Source organism: Pinus tabuliformis, chromosome 4_2, assembly GCF_031772625.1.
Source record: "Pinus tabuliformis cultivar Carrire ecotype Pingquan chromosome 4_2, CPIR1, whole genome shotgun sequence".
In the NCBI taxonomy this organism is placed as follows: Eukaryota; Viridiplantae; Streptophyta; class Pinopsida; order Pinales; family Pinaceae; genus Pinus; species Pinus tabuliformis.
In genome coordinates this window covers 312912269-312940098 of record NC_142304.1, presented here as the reverse complement: position 1 = coordinate 312940098, position 27830 = coordinate 312912269, and the positions used below count along the sequence as shown (strand labels likewise).

General features: G+C 40.0%; 1 pseudogene; it reads right to left on the bottom strand.

The window, feature by feature from the left end:
* Positions 1-267: 267 nt before the first annotated feature.
* Positions 268-17732, bottom strand: LOC149169227 (serine hydroxymethyltransferase 2, mitochondrial pseudogene; annotated as a pseudogene).
* Positions 17733-27830: the final 10098 nt, after the last annotated feature.

Genomic DNA, 27830 nt, shown 5'->3' with positions numbered 1-27830 from the left:
CTAACTAAAGAAGGTGCTCTGTTTTCACGGCTTCTGTCTCCCAACATTCTCCTAAAGTGTAGCAACATGTTCCCAAGTCTTTTAATAATCCCAGGTATGGAATGCTGACATGTTTTTGAATGTGCTGTAGATGATATTGATAAACAGATATCTCTCTTCCACAACTCCCGCTCACAGTATCACACTAACAGTTATGCGCTTTAAAATCATCACCTACAGCAGTTTCGTAGCGCGCTACGAAACTGCTGTGTGATTTAGAAAACACAGTCTTCTTCACTGGTTTCTGCTAACACTGTGCTTATGGCTGCATTGGTTTCCAACAGTGGCATCCAATGAAACTTGTAACACATTAAGAGATCACTCCATCCCTCTTACTTCATCAACAACTTGAATTGCATGCTGAACTTGTGGTATTGCCAAGCCTGTGAAATAGGCCGTTGCCTCGGGAATGAATCTTATAAACAAGTCCATAACCTCTTTCACTTAAACACTTAGCAAAAATGAACACAATTACTGAGAACCTGCCCTTGATATGCCTTATACTCTGAGGGAGTTACTTATTTAAAAGCAATCAGCTAAGCCAGTTATGGTATGATTATGAAAACCACCTTGAAGACCAAGGAACACAGCTGTGTTAATCCTTTCCTCGTAGTCATACTTAACCTCTTGCCCCTGCCTGTTGATTTCTTTGATACCCTTTCCATAAAATATTATTGCAGCATGATGACCACGGAGTGACTTGTGTGTAGTAACAATCACTACATCTGCAAACTTAAAAGAAAATGGAACTACACCAGTTGCAACAAGTCCATTTATGTTTGTCATGTCCGCCAACAACACAGCTTTTTTACTTGTCATAAACCTTGCGCATCCGAGCATAATCATAATGGTGCGCATAAGCACTAGCCACAATGAGTTTAAGCCTGAATAGGACTGTGTTTCTCCAGCTGGTCATAATCCATATAACCATGAGAAAATTTATATGCTTCAGATTACCAGACATGGCTCAATATTATGTAGGTGAAGAATTTAGGCTCCAACTTATAATCTCAGAAACACATGGATACACAGCTTGACTACTTAGAACTGGATACATCAAACACATCAATAAAGTGTTGATCCACAGCATTTGATTTCAAACCAGTCAATCACAGGTATTCATAAAAATTGATGACATGTGCCAACTTTACTCTTCTTATCCGTCCCCTGTCAGATAGTATTATTGAGCGCTGAAGAATTTTGGTTCCGCCTTGTGATTTCAGCACAGGATGATTCCCAACATCCAATAAAACCTTCAATATTTCTCATATAACCTCCTCTGGTATATTTACAAAAGGCTCCTTGTTTCCTTCGATCCCAAAATGAAATAGCTTAATTCCATGATTCTTTAAAAACTTTATGTTGTCTGCTGAATACGGCTCCTGGCAAAGATAGATGATTGAGCAGACGAAGGGTTTCCAGACCTATACACGCCCTTGTCTACCGTTGAAAAATTAAAAGGCGTAACTTCAGATGATCAGCATGTGGAAGATCAAGTGCCATGATGAGATCATGGAGCTTTTGTTTTTCAGGACAAAAGTAATCGGCCTTATTGGAAAAAACAACAGTAGATTGCAGAGCTTTTTATAACATAGCCGATCCGGGCTTAAACAAGGGTGAACTGGAGATTTTTCGCATGGTTGCCATTTCCATAACATTGCTTTGCCATGTGGTAGCCAATCTTCAAGATCAAAGTTCACAACTTCTGAGCAACCCCATGAAAATTGATGCAGCAGTTTCACACGAATTATCTTTGCCGGCATAAAACCATTAACACGCATTGATTCTGCTCTAACTATTTGACAATCTGAAGGTTCTACATTAGATGTTCTCTTTTAGGCCGCAATCTTTTTGGCTTCAGCATTTTCAGTGATAACACCATGAGAGACCAACAATCACACAATCATATTAAAGACAATTATTTAATATGGAAACCCTTCCAAGAGAAAAGCACCAAAGATTATTTTTATATTATGATGTGAATCTAAAGCACCTACTCAGATTACATCACTTGTTTGTGAGAACCTACTCACAAGAAGCTCCAACCCCCTTCAAATCAGCAAGCTCCAACTTGCCCAGAGGCACTAACCTCTTATAATTGCAGGCCCACACCTGCTACAACTAAGATTTCTACTTTCTATACAATTTTCAAATTGAGAACTATGGCCTACCTCTGCAACATAAAAAAGAAACTATGAACTTGATTTGTTGTCACTCTACAACTCCTCCTGCTCTCCTTAGCACATATGGACTCATTTTCCTTTAACTTTGTTACTCTTGTTCTACTATGCTCCCTGCACTACACAACTCTCTTTGATGTGTTCCACCATTCACTGACAATTTCATTTACTCTCCCTTAACCTCAACATTGCCACATGGCCATTCCAATTTTTCTACACATTGCTCACTATTGTTTCACACAAAATCATCTCCTACACACAACTTTAATCTCAGTACACTTAGACTCATGTATAACACAAGATTGAGGTAAACACCTTTTATAATCACACAAAGCATGTAGTCCTACAACTTGATGCACATGACTTGATGAAGAGTTACATTTATAGCATGAGAATGGCCAACATCCTTTTTCATCGAAATTTGAGTTCTCCATAACTTTGGTGGAGAAAGCTATTAATTTTTCTACTATGGTCTTCAATACCTATTTCAACAATTCCCTAATTGCAACCATCAATATTTATTTCCCATGATTAAACTTGCAGAATTCAGGGAGGCAAATGATATTACGTACACTGCTAAATTCAGAATTTATCCTTGTGTCACCAAACTCAAAATCTCTTCTCAATTAATTTAGTATGGCTCACAGTCCTTTAGTATGGCTCCCATGATCAGAACAGAACATGATAGAGAGAGTTTTTCATAACTTAGCTTACCAACTTCATCTACCTCCTTTAAATCTCTGTACTAGAAATGTGTTGAAGCCAAGGCTCGTTGTACTCTACAAATTTGAAAACACAGGCACTACACTTAGCCACAAATATATATCATGGGAGAATGTTACAAAACTAGTCCCTAGACATGATTTCCAATACCTTGATCGACTGGAACTCAATGGCAATTTCTGTATTTCAAAACCTTGTTTACGTCAATTAGCGGTAATTTTACCATCCTGAAACAAATTCCCTGGGCATTTCTCATTGTCCCTCTTTTGAAACCATCAAGATATCATCAACACTAAGGTGACATCATCCTGATGTCATGATGATGTTATCCTATCCACATGGCCACCTCTAGGTGTGCCACATGTCACATGAAAATATGCAACTTAGACAACTAAAAAGTCCAAAATTTCATGCCACGTGTCCCATTCATAGGGTGCCACATCACTCTACCATGTGGCTCCACCTGATCACTTTCATTCAATCGGCATGTGTCATTTGTCCTCCTAACACTAGTCCACACTATTGACCCTGTTGCCCCATCACCTACTAACTCATCATTATTGGCCAATGGGCTTCCGCCATGTGCCCTATCCATGTACATGTTCCCTATCATTGTGGGACATACCTATCTTTGTCATTTGTTGGGAATTTCTCCATTCCTCGGAACAATTTACCCAAGTTTCTTGTTGTCCTTCTCCTAAAACCACCGAGGTGACATCATTCCCCTGTCACGCCAACATCGTTCTATGAAATGTGTCCCCTCCTAGTAGTGCCACTTATACATCGCTTGAGCTCATGCAATTTCGACTCGGCGAAACAATCATGACAACCTAGATAAAGATGTGAACCCCCCTTGGTTGCTCAAACATTAACGAAAGTGGTGAGGTCCACTATTTATCATTTAGTGCCTTTTATGCCCCATCCTCCTTTGTCATTGTGCACCAACATCATCTATGGATTCATTGTTCTTTACACAAATAAGCGCTCATGATTAAAACGTGAACACAGCCCCCCTAGAAATTTGACCTTTTGGCATGTCATCTTTGACTAGCCATAACTTTTGATCACTTGGGTGATTTTCAAGCTTCCATATAATATTGGAAAGGACTTTCCAAACCCTATCCATATATGCACTTTACAATAACAACTAAACTTATCTCTTGAAGAAGAATGGGTCCAAAGATATACTCCATAAACCACTTTTGACATTAATGACAACATTTTACCCAATAATAAATTAAACATATTTTAAAACATATTTCTGAAATTTAAAATTAAATTATAATGTATATTCAAATAATATAAATTTGGAATTTAGGACGTAACCTCTCATATATTCTAAGCCACATCCAATTGACTTATCTCACTTAAATTTAAAGTTCCCTATAATCATAAGCAACTTAATTTGAAGTTTCATGTCATCATGTGGAACCCAATTTGAAGTTTCATTTTGATTTTATTTTTTAATTATAATAGAGCTAATAATTTCCAATTTATGTGTGTTATTTAATTTCTTATATTAAAATTTACAATTCTTACTTTGTACTCACAATTCTTTTTACACTCACTCACCTAAACACACTTTAACTTCCCAACACGATGTAAAATAGTCAAGATTCTACAACTCAATAATTGGAGTCTCGTCCACAGAACGTTAGGGTAGTCAAGATTCTAGTATTCAATTATTAAGGTTGTGTCTTGTACAAGCAATGTAGGTAGGTTTTGACGTGTCATTTAAAGACATTGGACATTAGACATTACTTTATGAGTGTCATCATTTCTAAATTACTTTTAAGGTAGGGAATATGAGATAGATTAAAGTACAAAAAATAAGTATCAATTTTATTTTAATAATGCATAGCGTGTAAGTCCTCTTAAAACTTAATTGTAAGTCTTTAGTTATATTAATATTAATATTTAAAATAATAGGGTAGATATGATTATGCCGTAACAGTAATTAGTAAATATAATTTTGTATTTTAATAAACCATCTATATAAAATATTATCAATTTTATAGTTACGCTTTAATAAAGACCAATGACCAATCGTTTATTATAGGAGAAGTCATATCCAAGTAGGTTTGGTTTCTATTATCGTGTGAAATGTTTTTGTCAGCAAGAATAAGGCTCTCAAACATTCATTAAAAGTTACATCTACAATTTAGTCCATGAAATAGAACATGAGGCAAATAAAGCAATTTTCGTATTAAATAGCTTTAATATATCATTTTAACTTAGAATTAAATAAAATACAACTTTAATATTAATTTTAATTTAGAGTTAAATGATATTTGTTATAATTATTTTTATGCAAAAGATTTAAAAAGATTTATGATCTAATATATATGATAAGTTTAAGATTTTCATTATAACCTTTTTGTTGACTACATTTTCTTTTAGTTCATGTCATAGTAATTTATTGAATTGGTAATTTAGAAGATAAAAGGGAAAAATGTGGAATGTGTTAATTAATACGGAAAAAGTAGCAATTATTGTGGCATCACATTTTCTAAACATTGGTTCAAAAATAATGTTAGTGAAAGAAAATATGTAGATGATTATAGTACATAGAAGCGTAAAGGTTTGAGTATGCATAGGCCAAAGAATTGTCTTATAAATAAGTTATGCCTCATCACTATGACCCTCTATGCATATGTTGGCACATTGTTCAAAACTAAGGTTCAAGATCCTTTCTCAACAAATACCTCATAGGAATCAACATTTTCAATCTCCAAAGGATAGAGAAGGTCTCACCCAAGACACTTGCAGGAATTGCGGAACAACTAAATCAAGATCCTATACAAAAAATGAGGTATTCCAACATAAAAGAAAGATCTCCTCATCTCATAAAGTGACATAAAGATTCATTAATGATCTAGTAAAACATAGACTAAACACTTAAAGTAGAGATTCATTATAATTCCAAATACTCATAGAAGCTAGAGCTAGAAATATCTCTCAATCATTCATCATAGAAATAGGATGTTTACATGACAAACATCTAACATGTTCATCTCCATTACACGAGATCCCTACAAACTTAGAACAACTCTTCCTCAACTAAATAATCTTATACACAAATGATATCTCGCTCTCTTCTCTCTCTTAATACACCCTTTTATAGGTTGATCCCCATGGTGATCACACCAACCCAACCATAGGCTAATTGTGAGAATGTACATATTTACATTTAATTTTTAAACTCTACTCAAGTGCCTACGTAGTGTGCTTGGTTTTGGAACATGGTGTGCTTGAAGTAGTGTCCATGTGCAAAAATTTTCACTTTCTTGTCATAGTATCCTTTGGTGTAGTTCTTAAAACCTTAGTCCCCCTCTAGTGCCAACAAGCTCCTAACACTATCCCCAAACCAGAGGCTCAAGGCATGATGATTGTGACTGATGGAACCTTCACAAGGAAAGAAAAAAAAAAATAGGATCTCACCTAAGTAATTTATGTGGATGAGTTAGGCTCCATCGTGACAGCAAATGACTTGTTGAAATTTTCATGGTGTTGTTGCAGCGATATATATGAATGGACTAAGGGCCCATGATATGAAGATGACAGAAGAGGAAATGATTGCACTAGTTGATTGGACAAAAGAGATAGATAGACAAGAACAAGTGGACAAGGAACTTTATGGTAGTGTAGAGAATACAATTGATAATAGGAGAATGATAGAGCAAGAGCTCTTAACATAGGATGTTGAGTTAGATGCCTAATAGTTGGGGTAAAAAAAGCTTGAAGCAAAGGATTATGGTGGGGGATAACAATAGAGGGATCAATAAATAGTCAATTTCCATGGCCTATGGGAGTACATGATTATCTTGAGCTCAAACACCATCATAATCCCCTCGAAATAGACCATGCCATTGTAACCGATCTCTCCAAAATGCATAGGTCCCTAATCCTAATATTTTTCTAATGTCCTAACATTGGTGCACATCTTCTTAATTGATGTCACAATTGGTACTTTGGTGATGCATCCCTTGTAACCTATCTCAAATGGCCTTCCTTATGGAACAATGGAGGGAACACTTTCCTTGTAGTAAATGTTGGTATTTTGGCTGACCCTAGTTCACCTATAAACCTTTGCAATGAATGGAACACGCAGAAGTATTGCTAGCTCAATGTACACCCAAAAGTACTTCCTAATTCAACACTAACTTTGATTTTCAATTTGCGAAACTAAGGAACTATGAGAGGACGACTAGCATTTTATATTGTTTGATATTTTTTTCATGCCATTCATTTATATCATTCCATTTGGTAACTACTTAATGGATTCCATAATTACAACAATAATTATGTCCCCTTGTTTTTCTCAATTTTAATTTTCCACTTGAGGTCCATAAAAAATTTAAAGGCATTGTGCACTATATTTGAAAGCCACAATTGTTGTAATTATGATGCAGCTATTGATCCTAACTAATGAAGGATAATGTCACCATGTTGGATCAACTGAAAGGAAAGCAATTCATGGTTGGTTATAAAAGTCATTCAAAGAAAAGTCTACCAAATAAACTCTCAACTAATACAACTTGCAAGAAAAGAAAGACACCATCATTAAGTTGTAGAAATAAAAGTGCTACCACTAATTTGTAGAAATAAAGAGGTTACTACTAAATTACAAAAATAAAAATATCTAAATTGCATAACTCAAAATGCAGAAAACAAAAGCATTCATAACCAAATTCAAAAGAATGTTCTCTAGTAGGCTTTATTTCACTTCTAATAAACCACATTTCCAGTGCCATTGATGGAGTTATATACAAGGAATGCATTGAAATGAAGAAAACTCCTAAAATGAAGCATTTGGGATTGTCTTATAGGAACGAAAACAAAGCTACATGAAACTTTAGTGCCATAGGAAACTCCAACAAGAAATATGGATTGAAAATTAAAGAGAGAACATGATTTTCTAAAGACAAATATTCATCACAAAGCCAAAATCATTATTGTAAAAAGCATAAGAATTACTTCGGAAAGAAAAATCATTGCTAAATGTACCTTCTACATGAAAATGAAAATCTACCATACATTATTCTATTTATAATGAAAACAAAAGAAAGAACAAATTCAACATTTAAGAAAACATGTAAATGAAAATAAAAAGTACACAAGGGTCCCCAGAGCTCTTGTGGGTGCTCCTTCTTTTGTAATGAAAAGAAATGCAAGAAAAGTTTCAACATAAAAAATCATGTAAATGAAAATAAAATTAAGTCACACAAGGGTACCTAAAGATCTTGTGGGTAGTACTTCCCCAAGGTTCTCAGATCCTTTCAAATAATCACACTAGTTGGTTGAATAACCAAATGATTCTTCATTAAACTGCTACAATGTAAGACGGGTTTTTTACCACAAAATTTAAAATCTGTAAGGCAGGAGAAATGATATCAAAATCCACCTAACTTCTAAGGTTAAGACTCAAGTTCTTATTATAAAATGTGTGGGGAACAACCTCCTTGGGAGGATGGTTATTTTCCCTCAAAAATCCCTAAATCATAGCTTGATTTCTAGTGATGTCATAGGTCAAGTTCCTATAGTAGGTCAAGTTGCCTTAAATGAGCACAGGGGGCTAAGGTCAAGTTCTACTATAGGAGGGATAATTATCCCTCGAATATCTCCCTAATGTTAGTTGAGAGTATCCTCACAAATCTATAGAAAAATTGTAACAACCCTAGTGAAAATCCTATGTAATAAAGTTAATAAAGGAAAAATAATCACCATGGTCATGGGACAAGTATTCCAAGTTAAATGTTGGGAAAATACATAATGATGGGGATCATTTATTATTAATTAATGGCTAAGGAAATTGGCAAAGGAAAATTCAAAGGGTTTGGAAAGGCACGAGGCATTAATTGGCATTTTATTTATGAAAATAATGGAAATTAGGAGAAAAGGGAGGTGAAAGGCCAAAGATTGCATGTGAGGAGGAAAATGAAGGAAAATAATGGAAAATTGAAGAAAATAAAGGCCTCATTAATAAAAAGGCTTCTGAGGATCAGTTTGTTACCTTTTGTCAATTCAGTTTTGGAGCTCTCTCTCTCTCTCTTCTCTCTCTCTCATACTCTTGGACACTTGGAGTTTCCTTGGAGAACTCTTGGAGGAGTGTGGAATACTTGTATTCTTGGAGAAAGAAGGAAAAGGAAGAGAAGGAATGTGCAAGAAGTCATCGAGCTTAACAGCTACGATAGGTTTTTCTTGCAGGTACTGAGTTTCATGTATGATTTACTTGCTAGTTTTGGCATGCATGGAATATGCATGTGGTTTCTTGTTTATGATTTGTCATTGGCATGGAGGAATGCCTAGATTGACGATGGATTACTTAACCTTTCCATTTCATGGATAGCCATGGTTTTTATAAGCCATTTTTCCACATCTAGTTAATAGGCCTTCAAACAGGATCATTCACATCCTTTTAACACTTTGTCATCCTCCCTACACAAAGCCCTAATTATGCCTATCTCATATCCCTGGGTTTCTGCTTGCAACTGCTTATTTGAGTCATTTTTAGGACAACGCACCATGGCCCCTCATTGGCCAGTGTTGACTACCAGATTTCCCTACTTTGTACCTGTGCTGATCACCAACAGGTTGCTCAGTGTTAGGGGTGCATAGATTCTAGAAATTCAGGAAAACAAAAAAGAATCCTGAATTTTCCTCTTCTGGAAGCTTCCAGGATTTGTTGTAACTATTCACCTTGGATAAAAGTCTTGAATGATATCCTATCTTACCTTGGAGTTTTCATCCCTTATCCCTTGAGCTCATCCTCCCATCAAGAGTGGATCCCAAACCCAGATTGGTAAAAGGATAATAATTCATGAACTACCGCCCTCGTATATGTATTTACAACCATCCATAGGCGAGGGGTTAGATTTTGGAGATTGATTCTACCCTTATGTTTCTAATGTGAGAGATAGTATTCCATGCATTAGGGTGGATAGAGGTGCACTTTGTGGCAAGGAAAGGACAAGTCAACTTGGAGGAGATCTTTTACAAGATCAACACCTATTTTTGGTTGTAACTCACTCCATTTCTATTAATGCAAAGAGTTATTTTTTTTCCTATATATGATGTTATGATTTCATGTATTTCAATACCATGTTGATATATTGAAAAAAGTTATTAGATGATGCTACATAGATCTCATAAATCGTTGGCTTGTGTTTTCTTATTGTTCAGGTTCTAATTATAGCAATTGGACCTAGGATTGGAGCACACAAGCCAAGGAAGGAGCAAAGCATATGAAAGATTCCAGGTAGGCTTCATCCCATTATCTATTTACTTTAAGGAAAACATTAGTCCCTTTGTCTTTTTGTTGTTCTAGGTGAGTCCACAAGGCCTAGGGAAGATTCTTATGTCTGCAGTTGTAGATTCCGTATAACAATGGTGTTGTGGGTTTCATTCCTTTTGTTTTCTAGTTGGTTCTCATGTTCCTTTGGCTATGGGTTGAGTTGCTAGTTCCCAGAAGCCTTGGTTGGATAAATTCTCTGGAATCCCTAGTTGGAAAAACACTTTGGAATCCCTTGGTGGGTTGAGTTACTATCCTAGAAGCCCTGGTTGCTCAAATGCTCTAGAAGCCCGGAGGCAGCTTTGGGTAGAGTTACTAGTCCTAGAAGCCCTAGTTGGAACAAATGCTTTGGAGCCCTGGATAGCATGGGTAGATACTGATCTGGTGATGGTTAGTGATGTCTAACTATGAGGTGGAATCATTGGTTGAGTGTTGAGGTGGTTTGACCTCTGGAAGCCCTAGTTTGGTTTTGTGGGATGTGTTCCATGAGATCCCACATTCATGCTTGGAATATGCCACAACGACAACTGGATGAAAGAGATATTTGGTTTAGCCTAGTCTATGGTCAAGTGTTTTGTGGAAGTCCCAGACCTAGTTGCATTTTCCATATGTTAATAAAAGCTTCTTTCCTCTTGTATTTGATGGGAAAATCTACTTGTTTATATGTGGTATTTATGGCTGAAATATCCCTGTTATTTTTGTTGGTTATATGTTGGTTATGAGCATCTTTTATGACAGTGATGATGTATGGATCTCATGACGTTTTTATTTGTAAATGAATGAACAATGAATATATGACCTAATAGATGATAATTTAGCTAATGTGATAAGGCATCAATGCTTATTATCAATTCTCAGGTAAGTATGAGACCCTTATGCTCAGATATGTTGTTATGACCTGTAGAATGCATATTTGTGATATGTTTGACAAAATTCTTGTCATGGCTAGTAGGGTTCTAGTCAAGTCCTTGATCAAGTATTTGCATTTGTATCATTGTTTCAATGTTACTTTTCATTTATGGAAGTTCCATGAATTTTTGGGCAGTGGCCTAAGACTTGGCTTTGAAAAAGTGGCATAGAATCTGGGGTCATTGGATCTGAACTAGATGAGAAAGACCCCAGTCTCTTGCATTCCCTTGCTATGAGAACGACTGGAGGGCCCCAGTCGCATGCATTCCCGTGTCATGGGGGTGACTAAGGCTCTAGGGCATTGAAGTGTCAATTTGTCTTAAGGGTTGATCACCTCGAAGGATTGGTTGGCCCCTGTAGGATCTGTGACATGTGCAAAAGGTCAAATTGGTTGTGTTGTGTTGATTCCACTTCCTTAATTGTACATGGGGAGTTGAATCAGATCACAATAGCCTCTTGTGACACATTTACCCTAGTCGATGAGTTAACTTGGGTAAATGTTGGAGGAGGGTGTTATAGAGTGGTAACCCCTTGGACTAGATGGGCGGTGTGTTGGTCATGCTTTCATGTCGTTTTCATATATGTGTTCCTTATGCTTGTGGTCTATATTCTTGTTGCATATGCATGGAGGTGGTCATAGTTGAAGTGGTGTCGCCATGTGTAAGTTGATGGTGTTATTGTTGTATGTGGTCATCATGAGTGTATGTCATTTATGCATTGGTTATGCATGTCAATGATTATATATTATTATGCATACATTGATATGGTTGTAGTTGTCATGCATGAGTTCGTGGTATGTGGTCGGCATGGTCATGCATTGATGAGTAGATAATGATTGAAATGATGATTAAATGTTTATATATATATATATATATATATATATATATATATATATATATATATATATATGGTGCATCAATGATTGCACCAATATGGTTGGTCTTGCAAACTAGATATCCTTCCCTAAACTACACTCGAGTACATTGGTTTATTTATGATTTGGTTTAGTTGACATGATATACCTTGCAGATAGAAAACAACAAAGATGACTAGCAAGATGGTACACTACAATTCCGGAGACTCTTCCTATGGATCAGATGAGCAGCATGGTGTTGGGAATTCTTCTGACTTAGCAAACACATTGAGAAGTTTGAAGGTAGAAATAAGACGTTTTAAAGCAGATAATGACATAATCATGCAGGCACAGGAGAAACAAGCATAAGTTAATGCAGTAATCCTTCAGAGTTTTTCATAATTGTAGACACAGGGACCACTTCAGATCAACCATGAGCAGGAGGACGGAATTAATGGGGCATGTGGTAGTAGATCTCATGGTGGGAACAAGTTATATAGAGAAGACACAATTAGATATGGAAGGTTATTAGATACTCTTGATAGGAGAGGTGATGGACATGGGTACTATTCTAGTTATGGTTTTGACAGGTATCATGATCATCATCATTATCATCCTTACAAGAGGACGGAACTAATGGGGCATATGGTAGTAGATCTCATGGTGGGCACAAGTTATATAGAGAAGACATGATTAAATATGGAACGTTATTAGATACTCTTGATAGGAGAGGTGATGGACACGGGTACTATTCTAGTTATGGTTCTGACAGGTATCATGATCATCATCATTATCATCCTTACAGGAGGAATGACAGGGGATATTTGATGGATGAGTTCAAGAAATTAGATCCACCTACATTCGATGGGGAAATGAAGAAGTCACAGGATGCAAAAGCATGGTTTCTTGGTATGAATAAGGTCTTCATATTGTAAAGAAGATATTTGGTGGGAAGATGTAAAGAATGCCAGAGGTATTGATGAAGAGGAGTTGACTTGGAGTGAGTTCGAGAGACTATTCAGGAAGAATTATATATTGGAGTGATACTATGACAACAAGGAAAAATAATTTTATGAGCTGAAAATGGGATCTATGACCGATGAGGAGTACACTAGTAGGTTCTTGGTGTTATTGAGGTATGTGCCTTACCTCAAGGAGGATAAGGCCAAGGTTCAAAGATTCATTAGTGGGTTTTCAGTAGCATTCAAAGACAGGATTGAATTTTATGAGCCTATATTATTGGAGGAGGCCATCCAGAAGCTAAATCATTGTTTTGAGCAATCAAAGTGTAGATCTGAGACTAAGAAGGACTGGAAAGGTAATGATAAGAGTAAAGGAAAATGGGACAAGAAGCGAGCTAGACCTCGGGACACAAGTAACAAAGAGAATGCAACCACGCATAAGAAGTTCAATGCATCTGATTGAGGACAGGGATTTTGATCTGAGGAGTAGAACAAGGGTGATCGTTGGAAACCCTTACAGTGTTGGACTTGTGGAGGAGAGCATTGCAGGAGAAATTGTCCACAACATCAGGGTGGTAGACCACATATATACAGTTCTTAGGAGGCACAAACAGTGTGCAATGTTGGACAGAGTATTCCACGGATCTATACAGCATTGGAGAACAAGCAGGTAGATCACCAGGCACCTATTATTGAGATGGATAGTAAGATTTATGATCAAGTCATTTCTATTTTGATTGACCCTATATATAATTATAGTTATGTTAATCCTAACTTGGTGGATAAGTGTGGTTTCAATAAAAAAAGTACATGCATAATATTGGTTAGTGCAGTTGGCTACAAGTACAAAGAAGAGAGTTCATCACTCGGTAAGAACTTGTGCATTTTAGTTGAATGGTATGCCTACATCAGCATATTTGAATGTATTTCCATTGGGATCGTATAGTATTTTTTTGGGCATGGAATGGTTGTATCTTCATAAAACTAAAGTGGATTTCTATGAAAAATCCATTGAGTGCTTGGATGGCAATGTAGAATATAGATTCTTATAGGGTAAGAAGAAGGTAACATCAATCAGAATGGTTACAACTATGCAGATGAAGCGTAGTTGTAGGAAAGGGTGTGTGTTATTTGCAGTGCATATTTCCAATGACAAAGGTAAGGAAGTTGAAGATGTGAATGTCTTGAGCAGGTACTCAGTTCAAAAACAGTTTCAAGATGTATTTCCGGCAAAGATTTCAGATTTTCTGCCTCACAGGGAAGTAGATTTTTCTTTTGAGTTGGTACCAGGGGAAGCACCAGCATCGAAGGCACCTTCCAGGATGAGCACACCAAATTTGTTGGAGTTGAAGATCTGGTTGAAGGAGATTCTTGAAAAGGGATACATTAGGCCAAGTATATCACCTTAGGGTGCACCAGAGTTATTTTTGAAGAAGAAAGACGGTACTCTCAAGTTATGCATTGATTACAGGAAGTTGAACAAGGTGACCATCAAGAATGGGTATCCGTTTCCGAGGATTGATGACTTGTTTGATCAGTTGAAGGAAGCAGCAGTGTTCTCGAAGTTTTATCCGAGATCAGGATATCATTAGGTACACATTAAAGAAGAGGACATCTACAAGATTGCTTTCCGAACCAGGTATGGGCATTGTGAGTTTGTTGCAGTTCCATTTGGTTTGACTAATGATCCAACTACTTTTATGTGTTTTATGAATAGTTTATCGTGTCGTTATCTAGAGAATTTTTTTTATTGTATTCATTGATTATATATTGGTATATTCTAAAAATGAGGAAGAACATGTTGAACATTTAGTAGTAGTATTAAGATTTTCAAGAGAGCATCAGTTTTATTCTAAGCTCAGTAAATTTAGTTTCCTTCATACAGAGGTACATTACATGGGGCATGTGGTCTCCAAGGAAGGCATAGCAGTGGATTCTGAGAAGGTAAGGGATATCATTGAATGGGCAGCTCCTAGGAATGTGGATGAGGTAAGATCATTCATGAGGTTAGTAGGTTACTACATGAGGTTCATCAGGAACTTCTCTCACATTACTTATCCTATTACACCGTTGCAAATGAAAGGTAAGAAAATTGAATGGATAGAGGAATGTGTAGCAAGTTTTGAATAGTAAAAGAAGTTGTTGACAAATGCTCCAATGTTAAAGATTGCATATCTAAACAAAGAATTTGTGGTATGTACAGATGCTTGAAAAAGAGGACTTGGAAGAGTCCTTATGCAGGAAGGACAAGTAGTATGCTATGTATCAAGGAAATTGAATGAGCACGAGTAGAATCATCTAACACATGATCTTGAGTTGGCAGTGATCATCCATTCTTTGAAGATGTGGAGGCACTATCTTCTTGGCAGGAAATTCATATTGAGGAGTGATCGCAGTGGATTGAGGTATCTATTTGACCAACCGAATTTTAATTCCAAGCATGTTAGATAGTTTTCCATGATCAGTGAGTTTGACTTCGAGATCAGGTACATTAAAGGTAAAGAGAATAGGGTTGTAGATGCTCTTAGCAGGTGGATACATGTAAATCACATAGCAACTATGATTTCTTAAGGGATGGATTTAGAGAACCGGACCTTGCAGGTAGGTCAACATGATGATAGGTATAGGGAGCTTATGCACAAGTTACAACAAAGTATAAGTACATGTATAGGTACAAGTGTAGGTACCAGTATACAAGATGTAGATTATCATCTCACAATAGATGGCTTGGTTAGATTTAGGGACAGGATATATGTTGGCTTGGTGGGGCCTGACCCAGTTTCAGCATTAGTTAGCCAAACAAATCCCTACACTACTGGCCCTTTCGGCATCAGCCAGCAGAGCGCGAAATGAATTCTCACCTGAAGCAGTATGGGGGGATGTTGGAACCAAGTTTTTGCACCTTGAGATGGTCATGATGTCAATTTGTTCCTTCTATTCTTGTTTTCGTGCAAGTCGTTAAGTTTTAGGACTCTGTCTACCTAACCCCTTATTCCTCCCTTCAATACCTTCACGAAAGGGTACGGCTGACCTTTGTGCAACCCTAACCTTTGGCTCAGATACTTTTGCACTATTAAGGCAGTGTATTGCACAGATTCCCTAGTTATCTTAAGGATCTTACTCATCTTATTATATACTCACAGTTAGCACTACGTAAATAGGTATCTTTATTTGCGTTCAATTATCCAACATAAATACATTCATTCGTGCATCATATAAGCATTATAAAGGAAAATCATACATAATCTAACAAGATGCAATAACCGGAACAAAGACACAAAAATTGCAGAATAATTCTCTTTATTGATATCTTTAAGTGATTAGAGGGTCTATCCACCCTGCGCACACAGCTGCAAGGGTTCACGCACTCAGCTATGGACTTCCACCTTAGACCTCTGTGCACTCAACTACAGAGCCTCTACCTACGCTACGACCCAAAACTTAGACTTCTTACTTCAAAGCTATGACTCTCTGACTCCTATCACTACTTAGAGCTTACTTACTTAGCTCTTTTTATACGATCCCATGGTCTGCGGACCATGGGTAGATATTTTACAGCCGACTTTAATTTACAAAAATAAGGGTGGAAAACCCTTTATGACTCATGACACCTTCGTGCTTTGTGACCACAAAATGCGGAGACTTTACAAGTTTATTACAAAATTTAACCCAAAACATGGGATTTTAGCCCCAAAACTATCCTTGGGGGATCTTGTTCCCAACAGGCCCCCAATAAAAACATCGTGACTCACCCTCTAGTCACTCAACAGGCGCAAAGATCTTAGCGCGAAGACCTTCCAGCTTGACTCGTATAACCGCAACCTTGGTAGTGCACTGAGCTGCCACTTGCTTCGCGTCTTCGACCATCTGCTTGGTCACTGCTCCTGAACTATCGTCCTAAAGCTTTTCCTGAGTTTCTTGCAGAGTTGCAAGCTTTCCTTCAATAGATCCTATTAACGTGTAAGCCTCATTGAGCCAGGGCTTTAGTTGTGCCTTCAGCACTGCTTCCTTGTGCAGCGCTACATCCACCTGTTCTTTTAGTTTCTTGGCCTCCTACAACTTTGCTAGTCTTTGTGTCAGCACGACAGTTTACGTTGTGCCCTTGACATCATCATAGTGCTACTGTAGCTTGCGCACTTCCGTCTCTAGTCGTTGTACATTGGGGTCCTCCTATAAGCTTTTCAGCACCTCAAACAACTGTTCAAAAAGTTGTGTGCAGTCTGCTACTACATTGTCTACTACTGCTACTACTTCTGTGACAGCGGTTGCCCACTGCTCCTTTACTTCTGGAAGAGTTGAAGGTTGGGCGTTCAACTATAACTCTATGGTCTGCAGGTTCAACTCCAATTTAACCCTCGTCATTTTTTCCTGAGCGTGGTGCACCCCTGTGGCCAGCTTGTGGACGCGTACCTCAACTGGTTCCTCCTCAGGAATGGCCAACTCTGGGACCATTCAACATGCCTCCTTGACAAACTGCATAGTGCACTTGTTCTGATTGGTCACCTTGGTCACAACGATGATGGCAAAGTCTCATTGTAGTGCCATCTTCTTATTGTTAATTTGTTGTTCATTAATCACCTAGAGGGCGCAGTGCTCCAAGCCCTCAGCTTTGCAATCACTCCATCCTGCAAGAGGTGGAGTGCTTCACCAAGGAGCGCTTCCAGATTCAACCCTACTCCCTGTTGGGCACTGACATTGGGCCCATCAACTTCATTCTCCATGGTCAGTGCTCCTTCAGGCAGCACGATCGCGCTGGAGGCCTTTGCGTGCAGCATTTCGATAGCTTCTAAAGTGCCTATAACAAGGCTGGTAGACACTGTGCCAGCCTATGTTGCGCAGGTCTACAACTCCTACAGATGTGTCTGGATAGCCCCCAAGATTATTTGTTATTGCTGCTCAAACTGTTGTAGGGCCTCCGCGTTGACATCCCGCACCGTGTCACCAATGTCATGCAAATCACCTTCTGTTAGCATGATAGGTTTTAGTTGTCTTAGTAGCCTTTGATTTCTTCCTGGACCCTCCTTTCTCCTACTCCCTTAGACGCTTGATACGGGTGGACGTCTCTAGAGGGTCCATGTTGTTTTGCTCTGTCTGCTCGACTTCCTCCTCCTCTGTCTCAGGTGAAGGTGACCTCGTGCCTTTATCAGACCCTCGCTCTATCCCACCTGTCTGCTTCACTGTCTACTGCACGACATCATGCTTTGCTTGGGCCTTGTCAGCGGCCTCCTTTTTCCTTTTTTCGGCCAGTTGTGTCATCTTAAGCTTGGCCTTCTCCTTCTTTCTCTACGTGGTAGACTTGCTCCCTCCCACCACCAAGTTTTTTGTAGTGCACCACTCTGTTGGCCATTGATCAAGTACTGCATCAATGGCATTATCCATTGCCAGATAAGGCAATTCGTACCATTTCTACGCAGGGTCCTTCCATGCCCTAATGGACACATGGTGAAAGTTTGCTTTAAATTCTACATAGCCCTACAGGTTGGCATACATCGTAGGTGACAATTGTGGTTTGCGATTGATGGCCATGCATATGTTCATCTTCATCAAGATCCAGAAGATCTTCTTATCCTTGATTTGCTGCTCATCCTTGGTCACCCACAACGAAGCATACTTCGCAGCTTCTGGTAGGTCTGGCACAACCGAAGGGAATTGATTGTCCTCTGGAAGCTCTCATGCTACTAGCACAATTGAAAGCAAGAGCCACGTGTAGTGGAACATCTTTCTAAGCTCCTGCGCTTCACGGAAATTTGCTAGGAACTCTCCACGAAGGTAGTATGACCAATTTAACTAGACTCCTTCAATGCACTGGGATGCTAGCACGACGATAGGCACTGGCACCTCATCGGTGCGACACTTCCTCATCACTTTCCCTACTAAAATCTACATAGATACCTTTACAGTAGGGTCACAGATGCTGGATATATCATATCTGCACGACGTCTTCACTAGCTTAAACTTTTCTTTCATGGACTGTGTGAGGGAAAACTAACCACCTTTTCCGCCAATTATCATGGCCGGATTCTCTCCTGTGTAAGGAAATCACATGATCCTATGGATCAACCTGTCAATGATGGGTATTGGCTCCTCCAGCCACAGACACCCATCATGCACCAAGCATAGCAGCTGCTTGATGACCAATACTGTCACCAGGGTGCGGTTGTAGTGTGGCACCCAAAGTAGGTTGAGCAACCTTGCCTTGTCTACTCCTCTGAGCCACCTCCGCGGCTCCAATGTGGTCATTCTAGTGTTTGTATCGATGATGTGGTGCATCAGCTACTCGGTCACCAGGTGTGGGAACTTATCGTGATCAGCCAAGTCCCAATCCTCAAGTTTTAGTAGAAGAACTCACGCCAAGCGCGGTCCCTCGAAAACAATCTCATTTGGCAGCAGAGGAGTTTGCAAGGGGGTCTTGCTCTCATTGATGTCTTTCGGCACCTTAGTCTTGCTCTTGCATGAAGGGACATACTCAGGCAACTGAGTGATAGGGTCAGCACCCTGGGTTTCAAACTCCTCCACTTCAACTCCTACATCCTCCTCATCCATCAGGATGTCTTCAATTTCTTCCTTCTCCGGCTCCAAGTTTATGGATTTTCCCTTCTCCTGTGCGGTGGGCTTCGGTGGGTTTCTCCTTGGTGATGCACGCACTGGTATTACAGGTTGCTTGCCCTTTTTTTCCTTCATGATTTCCTTGGTTGGGGTGGGCTTTGGTCTCAGTGTTCTTGGCGATTTAGGGACTTCGACTAATACCTCAGCAACCTCGAGAGCGGCTACTTTTGTGTCCATCTCAACTTTCGGCACCAAATCCTCTACTTCGGTATTTATAGCTTCTGTGGGTGCCGACATAACTCTTTCCAACAGTGCTCGTGATGTCTCTGGTAAGTTTGCAAATGATGGAGTCACTTTCAAAGCCTTGAAAAATTCTTGTTTCATGTGTGCCTGAGAGCTCAACAACTCAATTCTCAAAATGCCAAGTGTTTTTCGTTGGACAACCACTTGTAATTTATAGGGCATTTTGAATTCAAATCCGATCGTTCCCCCTAAATTAGGTTCATTAATGCCGGATTGGCAGCAGATCTTCAAGGATATGACCCATAAATAAGCCGACCGCATGCTCCATTTGGCCGCATTTCTACTGTCAAATCATGAACAGTGACTTTAACGGTCACTTTCTGGCCGACCTACGTGATTTCTCCCTGGATAGCGCAACCCCCTTCGCGCTACCATGAACCTTGTGACACTTCCTTTCTTCACATAGTCCTCAATCGTGTAACTCCCCGACCCGGCCAGTGTAATTTATAGTCTCGTGCCTCTTTTCAACTACCTGAAGCATTAAGACTTTGCTACCTTCATGTAGTCACATGGTCGTACTGTCGATGTATGGCTTCAAGCAACTACCATTCACCTTTTCTGGGAAGGGTTCTCCATTCAATTTGACCAACTGAAACGCTCCTCCATCAGTAATCTCCTTAATGACATAGGGCCCTAACTAGTGCATTCTGAATTTCCCTGGAAATTTATCAAACTTGTTGTCATATAACAAAACCAGGTCATTTACCTTAAAGGTGTACAACTTAATGTGTCGATTATGCCATGCTTTTTCGCACTGCTTTTGGACCCGTTGGTGAAATCTAACCAGAAATCTCTCTTCCTCAATATCAACCAGTTGTACGAGCCTCTCCTCCAGGGCTCCGTGATCCTTCATACCCGTGAGTGTCGCTATGTGTAGACTAGGCATGATTTATTCCATGGGAATTACTGCTTCAACACCATAGGCAAGTCGAAAGGGTGTTTGCCCAGTCAACTTCTTGCATGTTGTCTAATAGGCCCATAGTACAGTGGGTATGCGTAGGTCCCAATCACTTCAATGAGCATTGCAAACCTTGGTGAGCGCATTCTCCAACACTTTATTGAATGCTTCCACCATCCTGTTAGCCTGCAGGTGATAAGGTGTGCTCTTCTGGTGATATACCTTAAATTCCTCCATTAGCGCGTTGATCGTCTCATTTAGAAAGTGTGTACCATGATCACTCATCAAAATATTTGAACAGCCAAATCGCGTCAGTACATACTCAAAGAGGAACTTCGTAGCAGTTGCGCCTCTATAATCCTTTACAGGTTGTACCTCCACCCATTGAGTCAAATACTCTGTTGTGGTGATAATATACCTTTCTCCCGTCTTTCCTTAGGGCTGGATGGGTCCCACAAAATCTATTTCCCATTTCTCAAAGGGTTGTAATGTCATCTGTGGATTCAGAGGCATCTCATCCCTCCATGATGACCTACCAGTCCTTTGACACACATCACACGCCTTGCAAAACACTTTTGAGTCCTGATGGAGGGTTGGCCACCACAACCCTACGCGTAGAATCTTATCTATGATCACTCTTCCTGCATAATTTCCTCCCGCAGCACCCCCATGAGCATCTGCGAGGATGTTGCTTCTTTCAAACTCGGGAACATATCATCACAATATCTCATCGAACCCCATTTTGTACAGATGCCCATCAATGACAGAAAAATCTACTGCGCTCACCACTAACTCCTTTTTTTGGGTGGTTTATTCTTCTAGGGAAGTTCCTGTCATTACGAAATGTATGATATCTTCAAAATGACCATCCACGACGCACACTACAAATAGTTGCGTGTCAAGCAGTCCCTCCTCCAAATTAGTGGGCTCTTCCCCTATTTCGATGCACGACAGATGGTCTAATCCCTCATTCAATCATCCAAGCTTCACGATAACTTCAAAATCATATTCCTGGAACAATAATAGCCACCTATATATTCTCCCCCCCAACACAAGCTTATTGACTAGGTATATTAGCGTGAAGTCATCTGTATACATCTTAAAATGGCCACCCAGCAAGTAGTGTCTAAACTTCTGGAGCACGTATACCATGGCTAACCCTTCGCACTCAGTGGTGGAATAGTTCCTCTCTACCTTGGATAACCTTCTACTTGCGAATGCTATAGGATGGTCCAAGTCTCCTCCACTAGCCTATGTTAGTATTACTCCCAGCGCTATACATGACGCGTTGACATGTACATGAAACTCCTTCTTCCAATCTGGGAATACTAGGATCAGTGCGGTGACCATATTTTCTTTCAATACATCCAATCTCTTCTTATAGTCCTCGTTCTAATAGGATGTGACATCCTTCTTCAACAACTTCTCCATGGGTGCAGTGATCTGGGCATAGTCGTTGATAAACTTTCTGTAATATCCTGTATTTCCTAGGGTAACACGCAATTGTTTCACACTCTTCGGTGCTTCCAAGTTCAGTATCATCATGATCTTCGCTGGATCTACCATCAGTCCTTGTATACAAACCACATGACCCAGTAGGGTCCCAAAAGGAACACAGAACAGGCATTTCTTCAGACTAAGAGCGATATGGTATCTTCGACAGGTATCCAGCATCAGGCGCAAGCTTGCTACATGTTGTTTCACCAGCCCAAACATAGTCCAATCATCAAAGTATACTTCCAGGAATTTATGAATAAACTCCTTGAACGCAGCAAAGACTACACACAAGAAAATATAAGGCACATTCGTCAATCCAAATGGCATTACAGTGTACTGAAAACACCCCCACTCAGTTGCGAAGGTCATCTTACTCCTATCCTCTAGCGTGATTTTGATTTGATGGTACCAAAAGAACCCATCAGTGAAGGAATATGCTTCCTGGCCACCTACATTATCCAACACTTCATCCATGAATAGAGTCAGGAAAGTATCATGTACGCAAGCGTCATTCAACTTTATAAGATCCACGCATATCCTTATTTCATCCTTCTGCTTCTTCTCCTGTACCACCATTGGGATTACCTAGTCAGATTCTTCCACAGGCTCAATGATGCCTGTCGTGAGAATCTTTTCTAGCTCCAAGTGGACCTTCTCCTTATACTATGGATTGAGATGGTAAGGTATTTGTTTAACTGACTTTATGTCAGTCTTCAACGTGATCTTCATACAACCTAGGTCCCCAATTATCCATTTTAAATCCATAAACTTGGTAGGGAACAAATCCTGGTATTTGCAGAGAAATTCAACAACCTTATCCACCATCGTTTCATCCCAGTAATCTCCAATATTTGCGAATTTGGGCTCTACCTTCGTACCAATGTTTACCTGTTTCATTTTCAGCGGCGCGGTTATATCAGGATTCTCAATTTGCGGTCCTTCAACCTCGCAGTGACCTTCTGTCTCAGCAATGTTAATCTTTCACGGATCCTCATCCTCTTCTTCAGTGGTTACGTTATTGCATTCTAGCACATGACTCAGCTGAGTAGCCCACTCAGGCTTAATCAGGTCCAAAGGATCCTGCGGTATCCTAAAGATTTTTGCTTTTACTTCTTGTAGCGCCTCGTCGATACAATCAAACCCGTATTTGAAGCTAAATGTCATTATGAATCCTTCACGCATAATATTTCGTTCACCTATACCATGGCAGAGCTCTATTTCTATGTACTAGTTCATCAGGATGACATCCAGGGTGTGACAGAACAAGTGCACCCATTCAGGTTGGGGCTTTCTCTCCATAAGCCTGAGCCCATTTGGCCAAGTGTGAGCACGGGTCATCCTGCCCATCATATTTGTTTGTCATTTATACCTTCGGCTTCCCAAAGCGTGTTCTCATAATCCTCCTACATTCATGCCAATCACCAAAGCTTCCCTTTTGTGTACCCTACCATCTTGTGGGTGTAGCGCGCAGTGCCCAATCCAACACCTGGAAGTGCTGCTTTTCTGGCACCTCCCTCTCAAATGCATCCAAAAAGATATCTACACCATTCAGGCCATCATAAGTGGGCATATTTCTTACCTCTGATGACACACAGCGCAGCGACCAGGTCATCATGTTACAGCTCAGTGTAGTTACCTCATGTAACCGATTCTGCCAGCACTCTAATTCTTCATCAGAGTTTGAGGTACAAGAACTCTCACGATCCCATGTAATTCATCAATAAGATGTTGGATTCACCCAATCTTGCTCTTGCGTTGTTATCTTATAGATACAGTTCAGATCGTCATTTCTCTCATAATCGCAGACTGGTTTAGTATAGCGCAATCCCTCAGTAGGATCTAGGGGTACTATTACGTGGAGCGATTTCTTCTCAAATATCATCTTTCACTTCTTTAGGTTGATTACCCCATTCATATCAGTAGCCCAATCAATGCCAAGGAGTGCAAGGTAGGAGTTGCTATCATCCACAATTTCTATTACTTCAAAGTCAGGCAGCGCGCTCGCACCTTCAATATCTACAGTCACCCCTTGCAACCGCCTCACGGGGATGATATTCTTCTAGTTCACCATCCTTAGCTGAATCAGAGACCACTACAGCATAGGTCTCCCTATCTGTTCCCATGTCTGCTTCGGTATGATGTTTGCATCTGATCCCAGGTCCAAAATAACCTGATCCATTTCATACACTCCTATCTGCGTGGTTAGCCTCGTCTCTCGTCCTATCCTTGTTTTATGCTTACCAATATTTCGTACCATGCGCAGCTCACCTGAATTGTTTCTAGCACATCTATTTATAAGCTCAAGTAGTCCCTTCATAGCCTTGTTATAGCGCAGTAACTTCGTGCAAGTCTCCAGGAAGGTTGTAAGCATAGAGGGGTCCATCTCCTGATCAGGCTTATCCTTGCTCCCTGAGATGGAGGGCTCAACGAAGCTCTTCTTCGCCTCCACGAATGTTTCATGTGCATACTCCAAATCAAACTCAGTCTCCTTCGCCGGAGCTTTGTGAACCCATGTGTTGTCCTCGGGTTGTTTCCCCTTATCATCTCCTATTCTTTTTCCACTTTGGAGCACTATATTCATGTTCGAATCCTCTTCGCATGGCTCAGACCTCATCATCTATAGGTTCTGAGTCGGCTGAGGTGGTAGCACCCCTTTGTCACATATCCTTGCTATCAGCGTAGGATAGTCTTTCGTTTCATGATCAAACAGAGTGCAATACTTGCACGATGGGCGTGTTGGGTTAGTGAAATCACAAGCATAGTGTCCTGGTCCTCCGCAATTGTAGTAGATCAGTTGTCCCTGACCTCTGCCAAGTCATTCTCCGCCTTGGCCTCGTCCACACCCTTGAAATCATGTTCGCGCTATCCCCACGCTCTGGTCAGGGGGGCGTGTTTCTGCATGGACCCTATAGGCGGGTTCTCTATCCATCATCAATTCATAGCTTTTGTAGTTGCACTCATCATGCCCTACCATCCTAAAGAAGTTGTAGAATAGTTGTTGTGGTGTCTATACAAACTTATGCAACAAATGACAATTATCTGTGTCAAGTTTTCCTGCTACCTGACATATAGCACACCACAATGCAGGTCCCGTGCTTGGTCCTACCTGAGCTTCCAGTCTCAAAGGCATTGGTCCTCCTCCCACAATATAGTTTGTAAAGACCAGGAAATGGTCTTTGTCATGCCCCTGACCCTTACATTTCAGGCACCATACCTCTTTGGTCACCTCTAGTCAAACTATTTTGTCATGCTTCAAACTTTGCATCTCAAGGCAAAGATTTTTCAACTACGCATGGATCTGCTGAACCCCCAGATTTTGATCTTGCATTGGCATTTCATGCAGTCTCATTGCAATCTCCAAGGCCTCTACCTAAGTTGTTATCTTTTGTTGTGATAGCGCAACCCTTAGGTGTGGCAGGAGCAAAGCCACAAACCATTCGCGATGTTGTCTATCTGTTAAGTTCATGTTAGCTTTATGGATTTTACACTTCAACCTCTGATCTAATTCCCAATTTGTCTCGCCTGGTTGCATCACGATTTCCTTGAACCCCACAATCAACTTGCCTTAGATTTAGACCTACTGAATTATTTATTCAGTGTTTTTTGGATGTCTGCCACTCTAGCATTCGGGTTATCATTAGAGTACTTGATGTACCAGGTTAGCACGCGATCCTACAGAGCACTAACCAGTGTTGCCTTCTTCATGTGATCATCTTTAACACCTTGAGCTTCCCATACATCTTTCACGATGAACCAGAATTGGTCTGGGTCCTCATTTCCCAAGCCTTTGAACAAAGGCATCTTCACTAAGTTTGCCATACTGAACTGTGATGAGGTGGAGGTGGTACGGGTGAAGTTGCTGCTGATGGTGGTGAAGTTGGAGGCAGTGTGGGTGGAGGTTCCAGTCGCGGGAATCCTTGTCTTATTAACTAAATATCACTTCACAGAGAAGCCTACGCTACTCCTTATTCATCACCTCATGGAGGTGAAATTAATGGACTATATTCATGACCCTTTCTCCCTTCGTTCCTGTAAGTTTTTCCGCTTCGCGTAGCTCCAAACATCAAGGTAGTTGCATAACTCGCTTTTCACACAATAACATTTTAATCCAGTTATTCAAAGATTTCAAGTACTTACCTCGTGAACATTTGAAAAAGCACCACTCTGCCTCTTTGTAGCTAGCTGAGGTGTCGACCGCGAATTCAGTTACAAATCCTCCTATGACTTGATTGAGCCAATGATCAACAACACGGGCGATCTTATCCTCAGATGCTTCTAATCTATGCACTAGCTCTGAGGTCCAAACAATAGGACCGTCAAGTTTCCACCTTCCTTAGTTATCTACTAGCTTCGTGATCCACTCGTATAGCTCAACTGGAAAGGAGAAGAAAAAGATCTTGTGGATCTCTGTATATAGCTACCTGTCCAGCCATTGTTCCTTTGTCATTCACGGATTTCTGTTCTCTTATGTTGCGAATTCATGGATCTACTTATCCAACCAGTCTCTGATCTCTTTCTTAGTTATATTCCAGTGATACGACGTCACACATCTCTTATGCAGATTCTGGTCCCAACAACAGAACCATTTGTTGGCTTGGTGGGGCCTAACCCAGGTTCAGTATTAGTTAGCCAAACAAATCCCTACACTACTGGCCCTTTCGGCATCAGTCCGCAGAGCACGAACCGAAGCCTCACCCAAAGCAGTATGGGGGGATGGTGGAACCAAGTTTCCACACCCTGAGATGGTCATGATGTTAGTTTATTCCTTCTATTCATGTTTTCGCGCAAGTCGTTAAGTTCTAGGGCTTGGTCTACCTAACCTCTTATTCCTTCCTTCGATACCTCTACGAAAGGGTACGGCTAACCTTCGCATAGCCCTAACCTTCGACTCAGATACTTTCGCGCTGTTAAGGCAATGTATTGCACAGATTCCCTAGTTATCTTAAGGATCTTACTTATCTTATTAGATACTCACAGTTAGCACCACGTAAACAACTATCCTTATTTGCATTCAATTATCCAACATAATTACATTCATTCGTGCATCGTATAAGAATTATAAAGTAAAATCATACAAAATTTGACAAGATGAAATAACCAGAACAAAGACATAGAAATTGCAAAATACTTCTCTTTATTGATATCTTCAAGTGATTACGAACTCTACATGCCTTGTGCACACAGCTGCAGGGGTCCATGCACTCAGCTGCGGACTTCCACCCTAGGCCTTTGTACACTCATCTGCAGAGCCTCTACCTACGCTACGACCCAAAACTTAGACTTCTTACTTAAAAGCTGTGACTCTCTGACTCTTATTGCTACTTAGAGCTTACTTACTTAGCCATTTTTATACAATCCCATGGTCTGCGGAACATGCGTAGATCTTTTACAGCCGACTTTACTTTACAAAAATAAGGGCGGACAACCCTTTATGACTCATGACACCTTCATGCTCTGTGACCACAAAATGCAGAGACTTTACAAGTTTATTACAAAATTTAACCCAAAACATGGGCTTTTAGCCCCAAAACTGTCCTTGGGGGATCTTGTTCCCAACAATATATGTGCCAGACAATAGTGAGCTCAAGAAGATTATCTTGAGGGAATTTCATCCTAAGTTATATTCAGG